Source organism: Biomphalaria glabrata, chromosome 8 (assembly GCF_947242115.1).
Source record: "Biomphalaria glabrata chromosome 8, xgBioGlab47.1, whole genome shotgun sequence".
Classification (NCBI taxonomy): Eukaryota; Metazoa; Mollusca; class Gastropoda; family Planorbidae; genus Biomphalaria; species Biomphalaria glabrata.
In genome coordinates this window covers 18901800-18916813 of record NC_074718.1, presented here as the reverse complement: position 1 = coordinate 18916813, position 15014 = coordinate 18901800, and the positions used below count along the sequence as shown (strand labels likewise).

Here is a 15014-nt window from a genome sequence, read left to right as displayed (position 1 = left end):
TAACACTCTCGATTAAAAACAACAAACTTGTCTAAATGTATAATTTAAATAACATTCATTTTTTGGGCTAACAAAAAAAAATAAAATAGAAACTTAATAGTTTTGAAAAACAAACAAACCCACAATAACATCATACTGCCAATGCTGTGTCTATTATTAGAGGAGGTTGACCAATAAAAACCTTTATTAAATTGATCTATGATTAGCTCTGCCTCGTTTTGGAGGAACGGAAGCAGTCAAAACAGTAGAATCGACAGTTCATAGAAAGATGCATCGTGGATGATGAATGACATTCCACGACGTCAATTGTTTTGATGTGCAAAAAATAATCTATTATTAATGAAAAGTGGTGTATATTTTGGGTGGTTTTCGTGAAAAAACAATCTTGTATTATTTATTTCTAGATCTAACTAGCAAAATGTCGATAGATGGCTCAGGCAATGTTAATGTTTTCTTTTCTTCACCTAGGGTCAGCTTTGGGGAACCCCCAAATCATACCCATTCTATATTGCCTTGTACCACTTCATCGCTGTTGACTTTTGCAGATATGGTTTTAGCTTTAGACAATAAACACGTTCTTGAGGCTGATGCTATAGAATCATCGTGTGGTTATTTAGGAAAAGGAGACAGTGATCATACATATGCTTCGAATGGCTATATCCGTACTACTCGCTCACAAACTGCCAAAGCAGCTGCTCAGTTAGAACATCAGATGGCCCACGAGAAAGAAATGCCTGACAAAACTAAAAATGAAAAATATGACGCATTCCTTAGAAAACCATTAAAGTATTCATCTAATTCAGAAGCTAATCAGTCTGACAATAATGAATTATTGTTCAAAAACTAAAAGGTGCTCATCTGTTGAAAATTTGAACTCAACTGTAACTAAACACTCTATCAAGATTGAAGTAGAATCAGCGAATGCTGTCAGTAGAACATGTGAATGGCCTAATGCCTTTCTTAAGAATTCGCCAAGAAAATCAAGCTCTTTTGAAGAGGTTAGTTTTGACACCAATAAATCTAGCATCAAAATCTCCAAATCAACTGAAAGTGTTCAAAGAGCTAGTGCTTCGTTCACACTTCATAGGCTTGTCAATGATACACTTGAATTTCCATGTTGGCCAAGAAAAGCAGACCACACCTATGCCACAGCTACTTGGGATGGCACAGCTGCTAGCCATTGTCTCTTTGAACAAGAAATGTCTAAAGATAATATTAGTGAAGATCACGAAATGGAAGTTGTTGATCATGATTATGTTTCTCAACAGCTCAACCACTCTAGAGAGCCTCCAATAAGTGAACAGTTACAAAGCATGCACAATGTTTTTCTACAGAAAGAAGATCATACATATGTGAAACCAAAAAACATATCTTGCAGCCCAGAGGCAAGTGAAATAGTAGTTTCTACTCAAGAAAGTATAGAAAGACCCTATTTTTCATCTGCTACATTTCCTAGACAAAAAATGAGAGATGACCATACTTATTTTCAGAGTGGTCTATCTAGAAAAAATTGTGGCAGTGATGCAACAAGAGACTGGTCAAGTGCGCAAAATGTAGCAGACATGTTTACATCAGAAGATAAATACATTGAAGAAGCATACAAAAGTTTGCAGTCCTCCACACAAAGCTCATATGCAAAAAAAGATCACAATTATTCAACATCAACATAAATACAGACTGTTTGTTTAGGAATTTATGTGTGTAAGTAAATACTGTGTCTATACATAGACTTTAAGTTTATTTAATCCAGTTTTACTCTTAAACGTCAGAACAATAAAGTGCAGCAAATAAATCTGGATCAGTTTCTCATATATTTAAAATTAAACATCAATATATTTAAAAAAAAACAACACATGATTATGGTTAATCTGACTAAATTGAGACACAATCATTTTTATTCTAATCTGTGACTGGATTACTTAAGACACCTGGTTGAGGGGGCTCCAGTTTGAATCCTAATGGAGATTAGAAATTTGTTAAAATCAAGATTTGTTTGTTTTGCTTCTAATTGCCAAAAGGTAGCATGGAGATCTTCCACTTCCTCCCCTCAAAATCAGAAAGAGATTGATCAAAGTACACAGAACATGTTAAATATGGTGAAAACTAAAAAAAAATAGTAATAATAATAATAACTACCCAGTCTGATTACCTGAACATGCCCTCTGTTACAAGATGCTTTTGTTAAGCCAGAATAAGCACCTGATTCGATTGTCAGGACAACTGGTTTTATTACAACTGTTAATTGATATTTATAACAATGTAAGACTATATCATATTCAAATCATAAGATAGTAATTTTTCCTCCAATGCATACACACTTTCATAACCTTGAAGACAATCCTCCATTATCAAGGAAGATATTGACAAGAGTTGGGGAAATTAGGCAGCTATGTCACACTTCGATTGTGATTTCAACCAGTCCCCAACGTTATTGTATGTTTCCTTAGCTGAGCACAATGCCCACAACTATCCAAGTTTTGATCATGATCTGCATTGTTTTCAGTCATTTTTTTTTAAATGGTTTTAATAGCTCTCTAATTTAGGTTTTAATTTTTTTGTGATGCTTTAGAATTATTTTGATGCTTTACTGCTGCATTTCATATATGTTGATTTTAAATTAACTTGAACTTTGATGTATGAAGTCCCTTCAAAATATTTATTGAAAAGAAGTACAAAGACATTAGTCTAAGTTGTTAGTATGTTTGCTTATACACATTAAGATTCAAGATGATTAAGACAAATGTTTGTTTTGTTTGCATGTTTTGGATGTTCCTTCAGAGTTGAAGATAATCTACATCCAACCCCAAACTTCCTACAGGGTGATGGGGGATGGCAGTGGGCAAGGTATGAATCCCAGACCATTGAGATGACATCACACATACGAACGACCAGGCAGCCATTCATGGTTACATGATTTTTTTATGAGTCATCAGTAGCATCCTGATGACCCTACAGATGCACATATCTGTAAAGGTTAATTACAAGACTTTTCTCTCTTTATAAGATTGTTTTTTATATTCATAGCATTTTAACCAGCATGAGCACTTTTTATGCCCTAAGTTACAATCTCATTGTTGTTTTTTTTGGTAATGTACCTTGCGGTAAAAGTAAAAAGTAATCCGTGTGACAGATAATGGAAGGTACATTTCTTTCCTTTTTTTCTCATTTTTACTGACAATACTTTAAATCTATATTTGGTAACACTGTTGTCGTTAAAATGTGTTTGCTTATAGTGGGCTCGTAATATACAACAGAAACTCTGTAATAAGATTTATTGTTCATTTTTTGTTACTACAATATGCATATTAAATAATTTTCTTTAAATGGAGGAAAATTAAATGTAATTTATAACTGCTCACTTTCTTTTATAATGTGGCATGCTTTTAGTTATTAGTATTTTTATTAATAAATTGATTTTTATTAAGGCTTTCAAAGAAGTGTAGGGGCCTCCAATTAATAAATCTAGCCCTGGATGTGGAAAGCACAATGACCAACTGACTTTACTTTCCCCAACTAATGTCAGGTACTCATTAGAGTTGAATGTATCCAAAAAAATCCTGATATTCAAAATACCAGTCCTCGCTGGGTTATGAACCTGCAATCCCATAGTTTGGAATCCAAATTTTGTACCACCCAACCACTATTTCCCTAAAACATATTCATAGTTTGGGCTTTTCTGTCCATGTCTGCTGCTAAAATCTCATATAAATTCTATGGCACATTGGTATTTTTGAATTGTTCATCTTCCTGATGACTGTATTAAGGGCTATATATTTTTATTTTGGTGTTAGCAGCACAGGTCTGAGCCTATCATAGAGACAGAAGGGATGAATTTAATGATAATTTAGTGTAAAGATTTACGAAGTTACTTATTTTTTCCTTTTCATCACAAAATTCAACCTTGTTATACGACTTCTAAAGACAACATAATCAGATAGTTCCTGTGAGTTTAAAATAGCATAATGCACACTTAAGTGTTCTTTCTTTAGTTTTGTACATGGTATAGCAAATGTTCTCATTTTGTGAACTCAACATAGTCTGGTCTCTTTCATACACTAAATAAAACATCTTAAATACTTCCTATCCATTCTGAATTGCTTCCTGTATACTCACAAAGGCTACTCATATCTGCTTAACATTAAGATAAATTGTTTTATTAGCTGTGGCACTCAATAAAGACATATTTTTTTTAAATAATAAAAAGTCAGCTTTTAAAATGTATTGTTTTCAAAGACAGTTCAATAACTAGGCTGTTAAATTTATTTTTATGTAATAAAAGGGATTGTTTTTTCACAGTATAAAATGAAAATGAGCATGTATGTTAGTTTTTATTATGCAAAAATTGAAAAAAAAATTGATTGAAAATATTTAGTTTTAATCAATTACTGCACCCAGGGCCAGATTTAAGGGAGGGTAGGTGGGGCTACACCTTCAGAGCCTCCACAAGAGAGGGGCATCCACAAAAGAGAAAAACAGAATTTAGATGGGTTAGAAACTTACATATTCTTTTTTTTTTTTTACTGACAATACTTTAGATAGTTATGGTGGGCAACCAACACTGTCGTGGTTAAAAAGTGTCTGCTTGTAGTGTGCTTGTACTATTTAAAAATTGAAATCACGAGAAGACAAGAAAATTTATCAGACTTTAAAATTTGATAAACTTTTGCAGCCGAACTTAGGCTACAAAAAAAAACAATTGACAATGAAGTCATTGGTATGAATGACGTAAAGAGGGAAAAATTGGTATCTTGTATCACAACACACATAATATTAGCAATGGTAACATTCAAATGACAGAAAAGTTAACATTTTACAATTTGTCTCTTAAAAGGACCAAAGCTGATGGTATCAGTTCTGATATCTTAAAATGCCTGGAAAGGGATAGGCTTCACTTATCGATGTGAATATGTGTTGAGCTCAGGGATATAATGATGCAGCTACAATATCTAATTCATGAGAAGTGATAGCAATATAAATGTATGTGTACATCGTTTACATTATCTATGTTGTCAAAATTCTTATCAAAATGCTTCCTGCATAACTTTGTTGTACTCTAAAAAATGTTCTCTTTCTTCGCCGCTTTTACCACTCTATGTTAGACTCGTGAAAGAATGATTTGATGAATATTTGACTACGATTAAAGCTCTCTGGAACAGCTCTGAAAGTAGTTCCAAGACCATTGTCAGCTTTCTGAGAATACATCTATCATTGCTTTACTTTTTAGGCAGATGTACTTGGGGAAAAGTCAACATTACAGGAGAATAACTTCAAATTAAAGATAAAATATTGACATAATGATGGCTAAGCTAGAGCATTTCAGTGTGTTCTTTATGAACAGTGAAACACCTCATCTAAAAATGATATTAATGTAGCTCTTAATCAAATCAAACCTGGATGTTATTGTAAAAGAAAAATAAGTTTAAACAATATGAAAATGTCAGGAGAGAAATCTCAAGATTCCGGACTCACTCTTCAAGTAGAGAACTAGTGGCTAATGCTTGTGTGCATTTATCTCTTTTATACTGAGCCAGTGGACAAAATCTACCCAAACTAGAATACATCTGAAAGCAACAAAAGTTAATCTTATTGAAGCTAAAACTGGGCAGTGCTTGAATTTTATATTTCAAAAGGCATATGGATGGGATGCATGCACCCTATCATAATCTAGGTCACTTGTCTTAAGTATTTTTATTATCTAGTACACAAGGGGGAAAAGTGTGTTAATCTTTGTATTGTCCATTCAGTTTCAGGGCATTTTAGGGCTGGTAACATAACTACTAACTGTTAAATCTTGTTCAAAAGGTTATTTGCATTTTTCCTTAAATGTATTTTTTTCTAGTGTTTTAATTTTTAATACCTATTTTTCATCTTGCAGTTTTGCATCGATACATTGTCTTTCAGTCAAGGATTGTGATTTATAGGACTACTATGTGAAGACAAACAAGTGATTTGAGTATTTAGTGAAATCATCAACAGAATGCATAATTTTGTTATAATATTAGGGGTTTTATTCCTAAAAAGTAATATTGGTTGTATCATTTTTAAAAGTTATGATATAATGATACAACATTTTTATGATATGTAGTTGTATTTATATTGTATGTATTTTGAAGCTCGCAATTTCTTTTCTATAACATTTAATTTATTTGTCTTTAAAAGTGCATTTCAGTGGGGAAAAAACCCTGAAGTTTGGCGATGTTAAAAAAAACATTGTGTAACAACTACTTTACTGACCTCTGTATTATTCTGTGGAACATCATAACAGTCATGTTTAAATACATTTTTTATTTCTGAACTTAATTACTTACCATTAAAAAAATTGTTATTTGGTCCCCAAGACCCTTGTAAAGTTTATTAGGAATAATAGAACTCTAGCCATAAAATTGCTATTCTCATTAAGATTATAAAGTGAACAACTTTATATTAACTAAACACATAGACTAACTTGAACTTTTCTGATACTTTTGAGCTTCTAATATTCTATTCCTTTTTGTGTAGGACAAATCTTTTTTTTATTTTCAGAGTTTCAAAATTAAAATTTAGTGATTGATTACAAAATCTTGAAAATCAGATGTATATAAATTATACTGGTATCTAAAACTTAACAATATGCATGATTAGAATATCCTTTGCTTAGTATTTTGCATATAATTTTCTAGCCCTATGAATGGTTGGAAAAGATGTGATTTTTATTTATTGGATTCATTAAATGCTTTACAATGTTTAATTAGGTAAAATTTTCTTAATGAGTCTAATTAAAGCTATGTAATGTTAAATTGACTAAATTTGTAGTGTGAATGGTTGATTTGTCTTGATGACTCTGAACATGTCACTAAACAAATATGCACTGCTAATCAAGAAGTAAAAGTAGCATATAAATGTCAGTGGGTTGTTTTTTTCTTGTCCTTTGTAAATTATGTCAAAGCTTGTTTGAGAAAACTAATCAAAGTTGTAACATTAATCTTAGCATTTGGAAATGTACTATTCAAACAACAAACTATAGACCATAATTCTTTGATATGTTGGTCAAATTCATCAGGTGCTTTGATAATGTATGTCTTATGAACATTAGTTAGCAGTGTTTTGTTTAAGAATGAGGTACTTGTAAAAAAAAATAATATTATGAAACAAGCTTGAATAACTACTTTTTAAATATTAAAAAAAAAATATTTTTGTTTGAACTATTCTAAAACAATAGAAGGTTATTTAAGGTAACTTTCTCATTATGTAATGTACCATATACCATGACAATATCCTATAGGTTACTAAAATGGGGCATGGTGGCTGAGTTGTTAAGTGCTTGGCTTTTGAACCTGAGGGGTTTCAGATTCAAATCTTCATGAAGACTGAGATTATGAAATTTTGGATTAGTTGATGCCCCCCTGAGACCACCCAACTCTAAAGGGTACCTGAGATTAGTTGGTTAAAGTCAAGTAGGTTGTGGTGGCCACATCACACTGTCTGCCATAGAAACAGATGATCCTAACATCATCTGCACGATCTGATAGGGGTGTCAGTATTTTTTTTTTATCTTCTAATATAACCCTTACATTATTTTTTTTACTAAAAAACTGTTTGAATTTTTTTTTTTGACAATCAGTAACTTTTTAAAAATGAACTTACAATAGCTTTACATGTTTTTTTAATCTTTTTTTTTTTTTAATCAGAGATCGAACATTTTTTAGATGTAAAATTAAAGTTATAACAAAATGTCAGGGTGGAAATATAGGTCATTGAAATTCTTAAATTGCATACAGATTATGTCGACAATAATTTATATTAACTTATAGAGAAGAATATGTCATTGGGAAACGGAAATGAAAAAATTCAGCTCTTTTTATACTGGTATGTGTTAGTTTTCTGATTCCCCTAAGAGGCCTTAGTCCAGGACTCTGTGTTGACAATCTGTTTGTCAGACAAGAATTACATATTTATACCTCTGAATTTAAGCTGCAATCATAATTCTTACCAAGTAAACAAAATCTTCAATGTTGTAGTTTTTTTAAACTATATAAAAACATCAATTCTCATTTGTTTGACTGTATCTACTAGTATCTAGTTGGTTTCTTAGGTGTGATTGTTTTTTTAAATAAACTCTTAATGTAATTTAAATGAAAAATTTAAAACCATTTTCATTGCAATTTGTTTTTGTACTGCAAACTTCTTAAATAAAACCATAATTTGTAAACAAACAGACTTCTGTTGTTTATGTTTAACAAGTAGAATGTTAATAGCGCATACAAAAAAAAAGTAGTTTTAATAACATTTGAGTTAATTGTATAAACTTAACCAAATACAATTTAGTGGAGAATAAGAGTAGGCCTATTGTTCAACTCTTGCAAAGCACTACATCACGGAGATACTTAAATGTGGCCTGTGTAGAAAATATTGGTATCATTTGTCCCATGTTTTAAATCCCGAACTACCAGAGGTCAGTAATGTATAAGAAAAGATAGAATACATAACTCTTAGATCTATAGCATTGTCAATAACATACGCACATTTTATCGTTGAACATTTAAGGTGCTTTGGCATCTTTGAACATAAATTAACAGTATTATTAAGCTATTTAAATGTAAAAAAAAATATTTTCTCAATGGTTTGCAATATGTTTAATACCTTGGTGCTTTGAATAAGATTAAACATTTATTTATAAATGCTATACTTTTGTAGGTCTATAATATGTTTTGAGAAACTAATGATTAGTCCATAAGACTGGCTTTGAGTGGAGAGCTGAATCTGTTGTGACAAAACAGGCTAGTCATGTGAAGTAGTACAGAGGAGCTTTTGTAGGAACATGTTTGTGTTAAATTTGCAGCTTTCTTACATTAATAGGGTAAAGCTATAATTACCACGATTGGAAATCTTTCAACTACCGGTACCATTATATAGGTATATTTTTGTAAAAATGGAATCTTACACTTTTGACAAGCCAGCTGAACAAATGAAATGGACACCAATGCTCGGGTGAACAGCTCTAGAAAGCTTGATCAAAACAACAGTTTCAAATTCATATCTGGGATCAATATTTTCAAGAGCAGAAAGAAACTCATTGTGATTTGAATAGAAGTCGAAAGTTGACCAAATCCTATGAGTAATGGGATATTAGGAGAATATTTGATGTCAGATCAAAGGGGGAAAAAAAGGAAATGTGAGTGACTATTTTAATTAATTTTTTTTTCGCTACCACCTTCCCTCTTTTTTTTCTAAACTAAATGAACGCGTATTTTTTAGCGGCCCCCGAAAGGGGAAAAGACGCTATTATTTTTGTACGAAATGTCTGTCCGTCTGTCCATCCGTCCCGTTTAGATCTCGTAAACTAGAAAAGATATTGAAAATCCGACATCACAATATTTTAGACCATTCAAAGTTCTCATGCAACGGCTACTTTTTTTTTTCTGAAAGCGAAAAATCTAATTTTTAAGATCAGTTATGCAAGCAGTTTTTTAAAGAGAAAAAGCTAATTAGTATGCATTATAAGTTAGACCTAATTTAAAATGAATAGTAATCTTATAAACTTCATTTTCCTTAATCATTTGTTTATTGCTAAATTATTCTAGGATTCGAATAAGAGATTGAGCCTTTTCAAAACAATTCGATCAATTATAACACATCAGTTAGGCCAGGGGAGGCGCGGTGAGCGGTAAAGCGCTTGGCTTCCGAACCGGGGGTCCCGGGTTCGAATCCTGGTGAGGACTGTGATTTTCAACTTTGGAATCCTTGGGCGCCTCTGAGTCCACTCAGCTCCAATGGGTACCTTGTTGATGTCCAAGAGCTGAGCCGAATCAATGCCTATATAAAACATTGCTGTTTCCAATGCCTTTGGCCCCCGACGCATGCTTGGCTGCACATGGCCGAAGGCCGAGGGCACCGGGAGCCTCCGCCATTTTCCTTCATTGTACCAAGCTAGCTGTGCGGAACCCGCTATTTATGTAACGGTCCCTTTGAGGAACAGCGCATGGATGTGGGACGTGTTTGTGGGGTTTTTGTTACAACCCCGCCCGTGCAATGGGTGGACTCTCGTCTACCCGTGGGCATCCCCACGAGAGTCTTGCTTTGCTACACATTTAGCCTAACCACTTCCTCTATTGGTCGTTTCCACGCGGGCGCCACGATGAGGCAGAGTAGCGTGCCCGCGCTAATGGGTACCTGACATTAGTTGGGGAAAAGTAAAGGCGGTTGGTCGTTGTGCTGGCTACATGACACCCTTGTTAACCGTAGGCCAAAAAAAAAAGATGAACTTTACATCATCTGCCCTATAGACCACAAGGTCTTAAAGGGGAACTAGTTAGGCCAGGTTCACATCTAACTTTACATTCACTTTCACCTATCCTTTGATCAGCGGGACCGTTGGGGCACTACACAAGATCTGTTAACTTCTTTCTCCATTCTTATCTCTCAATTGTCTTTGATGTAATTTCATTTGGATGTTCTTTCTGAAAATATTGAAGCCTGCCTGGGTGGACCACTTCGGGGGCCGATTTTGAGTTTGTGTTTCCACACAAACTGTCTTTTGTAACCTTGTTTTCTTTAATTCGTGTGTAATCGTTTTTTTTTTTTTGTTTTTTTTAAGAAGACACTAATGTTAGGATCAAATGCTTTGCAATTGATTGAAAGGTTAAATAAATGACGCTCAAGAGCACTTGTAAATTGAATCGCATTCATTTTCTTTCTTTCAAATCTAATTCTGTGGTGACATAGACTTAAGGGAATGTTTGTCGGGAGCGAGAAAAGGCTTCAACAAGCAGTCGCAGTTTTCTTCGTAGACTTCCGAACTTTCAAAACATGTTTCATTTAAGTTATTTGAGTTTTATTACAAAATATCAGTTATATAATACATGAGTAAATATCAACTATATAATAGGCTTACATGACTAAATATCAACTATGTAATAGACCTACATGACTAAATATCAGCTATATAATACATGACTAAATATCAGCTATATAATACGTGACTAAATATCAGCTATATAATCTACGACTAAATATCAGCTATAAAATTCATGACTAAATATCAGCTATATAATACATGGCTAAATATCAGCTATATAATCTACGATTAAATATCAGCTATAAAATTCATGAGTAATATCAGCTATACAATACATGACTAAATATCACCTATATAATACATGACTAAATATCAGCTTTAAAATACATGACTAAAAATAAGCAACATTATATAATTCATGAGGAAATATCCACTCATTTCCCAGAAGAATGGATTTCAATACTGATGAAGAATCAGTAACTACAGCATCAACTGCTACTAAAAGAAAAAGAAAATAGATCATTCCAAGAAAGATGGGAGTTAAATTATTTCTGCACATTGGTATCAAATAAGATTCACTGCTTAATATGTAACTCCTGCATTAGCGTGCCCAAAGTGTACAATGTCAAACGACATTATGTTAATCACCAAAAGGCGCGTGATAGCCTACTTACACCTGGAAAATGAGGGATGACAAGCTACTTGTATTGAAAAATAGTTTTAAAAGGCAACAATCAGTATTTGTTAAACTGAACAACGAGAGTTCGAGTATGAAGTGAAAGCTAGCTGTATTTTGTCAAACTTAATAGCAAGCCATAGCAAGTGAAGGTGATTTTATTAAGGAGTGTAATTTGTCCAAAAAGGTGTGAGCATTCAAAGAAATAGCGTTAACTAGGAAACTGGCAGATAAAATAAATTACATGTCATCAGCTTTTTTTTTTTAAAATAAAAAAAAAACAAAATAGCTGATTTTAAATTCTTTTCATTGGCTCTCGGTGAGTCAACTGATGCAACGGGTGTAGCACAGTTAGCTATATCATGGGCGTAGCCAGGATTTTTTTTCGGGGAGGGTTTGGGGGGGGAATCCCTCCCCCCGACCCCCCCCCCCCCGCGGAAAAAAATTATATATATATATATGTGTGTGTGTGTACATAATTAATCTTTATTACATTCTGACCATTTCGGAAGACGTTTATTGTTTATTGTAGACTCCCCGCCCTTGCTAGCAAGGGGGTCTGGTTGAGTTCGCAGCGCTCCCCCAGCGCGGGGCGAAGCCCCGCCGCCGAGCACTATTTCTGCTATTGAAAGCCAACAAAATGCATATTCTGAGGTATCTACAGTGCATTATCTTGCTATTAAAAAGTTTTATTTCAAAAACCTAAAGTGCTATTCTTACTGACTTAGACCCTCTCGCGCCGTTCGGCGCATTTTCCGGCAAGCTGTTTCCGCAACTCTTATTTTGCGTAATTCATTTTGTCGGAAAACATGTCCCGCAAAACCTCATGCGACGCTCTGTCACAACCTTACTAAGGATTCGACTCCCAGTTCGGCATATGATTTCTTTTATTTAGACCCGATCTCTATGACTGACTCCTAAAATCTGTCTTAGCCATCTTTGTTGAGACACATTTATTGATTTTCAATTTCGGCAGAAGACTATTCACACTTAATTAATGGAGCCCAAGCCACTGGTAGAAATTTGTAACCTTTCTTGACTACGCTCTTGGAATTACATGCCTGTATTTCGCTTTAGATTTTATATCGAAAAGGAAAGTTTTTTCGTCAAATCATCTGTTGAGGGGTTTTAAAAAAAAAAACTCTGTTTTTTTTTTTGTTTTGTTTTTAATTCAAAACCTCATTTAGCTACGATCATAGAATTTGGTGACTGTAGTTTGCTTTAAAATAATATTGAAGAGAGAGGTTTTCAACTCTAAACGCTCTGTAGGGGAATTTTAAACTCAAAACCATCTGGAGGGGTTTTAAACTTTAAAGAAAAAGCCATCTGGAGGAGGGGGATTTAAACTCAAAACCACTTTGGCTACGCTCATAGATTTTATAGTGTGTAATTTGCTTTTTTTTTTTATATTGAAGAGATACTCTTTAGCTTCAAACCCCAACTGGAAAAAGGGGGGGGGGGTTAAACTCAAAACCCCTTTGGCTACGCTCATAGAATTTTGAGTGTGTAATTTGCTTTTTTTATATTGAAGATGGAGTTTAACGTAAATTTTGGATGGGGTTTTAAAATCAAAATCTTCCTCAACTGTGTTTGTTTTGTTTTATAGAAGAGGGGGATTTAACTGCAAAAACCTCTGGTAGGGGGTTTAAAATTCAAAACCCCCTGTAAGGGGTTTTTAAACTCAAAGCCCCTGGTAGAGGGATTTGTATCTCAAAACCCCCTGATAAGGGTTTTTTAAATCTCAAAACCCCCTGGTAGAGGGTTTTCAACTCAAAACTGCCTCGGCTGTGCTGTGGTAAGTGATGATTTAGTATTAAAATCTCACCTAAAATAAACAAAATGAAAGCAAAAATCAGTCACTTAATTCCCTCCCCCCCGGGGGGGTATTTCATTTCGGGGGGGGGGGGGGTTGAACCCCAAGAACCCCCCCTGGCTACGCCCATGAGCTATATACATAAAGGCATGTGACAGGAATTTGAGATACACAAGGAACTACTTCAGCTCTATTCTATGCATAACACCAACAACAATCGAGGATTCACCAAGAAAAATTATGCGAAAAGCAATTACAGTTCCAACATGTGCTAAGACCAGTTAAAGTCGCTATCAATTTTAATCGTGCCAGTGGCTTAAATCAACGCCAATTTTTCATGTTTCTGACATTGGACACGAATTTGATTGTGTTCCCTGCTACGCAGAAGTCCGCTGACTCTCCTGTCATAAAGTATTGTGAGGAAATTGTTTTGTTTCTGAACATGAAAGGTGAACCTGTTGAACATTTCCAAACTGAAGAATGGGTTCAGGATTGGGCATTTTCTGTTGATCTCACTGGTCACCTGCGAGACTTTCAAGGTAAAGCCAAAATTGTCACAACTGCGTGTAATAATGTGAAGTGCTCTCAAGCAAAGTTACGACTTAGGATAAACAAAATATCAAGAGAAAACCTTGTTCACTTCTCAAGGTGTCATGAACTAAAAAGATTAAATACGGCTGCAACATTGGGTAAATATGTCATAGGCCTACACATTATTAGATGCTTTCAATGACCGTTTTTGTGACTTCGTTTTATGCGAACAAGAATATTCGTTGTTTGTATCTCCATTTTCATTTGCTCCTGAAATGCTGTTGATAATGTGCAACTAGAGCTGATAGAATTTCAGTCAGATTCTTTGTTGAAAGTGAAGTATAAAGAAGTAGCTGTGCCAAAATTTTACAGTTATGTTTCCTGAACGGTAGGCCTGCGTTTAATTATGGAAATTTGCAGCCAGAATTCTTGCTATGTTTGCAAGCACTTATCTCTTTGAGCATTTCTTTTCCATAATGAAATATACAAAAACACATCACTTTTCGAGATTAGGCCTATGAGATCAAAATTTGTCATCAGTGATGAAAGTGTCAGTGGCAAACGAATTTCAACCTGACCCCAGAAAAGATGTCAAGAACCAGGACAACGAAAATAATGCGTAATCATAGAAGGGGGGAAGGAGGAGAGAAAAGTGAAATAGAGCTCACATACAAAAAGCGAGTGTGTTTGGGAGTGCGATTTAAAGCGGGTCATTCCAATTAAACGCAACTTTCTAAAATGCACTGGCTAAACGGGGGATGTTGAAATGTGGTCAGTTATATTGAAAGTGCAAAAAAAAAAAAAAAGTGGTGGTACGGCCTAAGTATTATGTGAGCATTTGCAGGATGTATTAAGGAAAATAAACAAATCAACGGGCGAAGCCGGTGGTTATAATGGCTATAGTTTGATATAAATCTAAACATGTGTTTTAATGAACTAGTTGTAAACAGAATTTCCTTTTATTTCTTTTTCGGAAAGGGAAGCAACAAGTGTATTTAAATTTTTGTTAGAGTAGTGCACCGTTAGAATTTGATCATGTGAATTTTACATATATCTATGAATATCATACAAAACAATTTAAATTTTTTAAAAATATATATATAAAAGGATTTTAGAATAAAAATTAGGTGTCGAGGTATTATATAATTGCTTTTAAGAGAAGTTGAGAAAGAAGAATCATTCTCATTGTTTTCCTTTAGACTTTAGGGCCTACGTACCAT

The 15014-nt window shown here is 34.0% G+C and overlaps 1 pseudogene; it reads left to right on the top strand.

Annotated features, from left to right (window-relative positions):
• Positions 1-235: 235 nt before the first annotated feature.
• On the top strand, positions 236-7989 carry LOC106061413 (uncharacterized; annotated as a pseudogene).
• The last annotated feature ends 7025 nt before the right edge of the window (positions 7990-15014 follow it).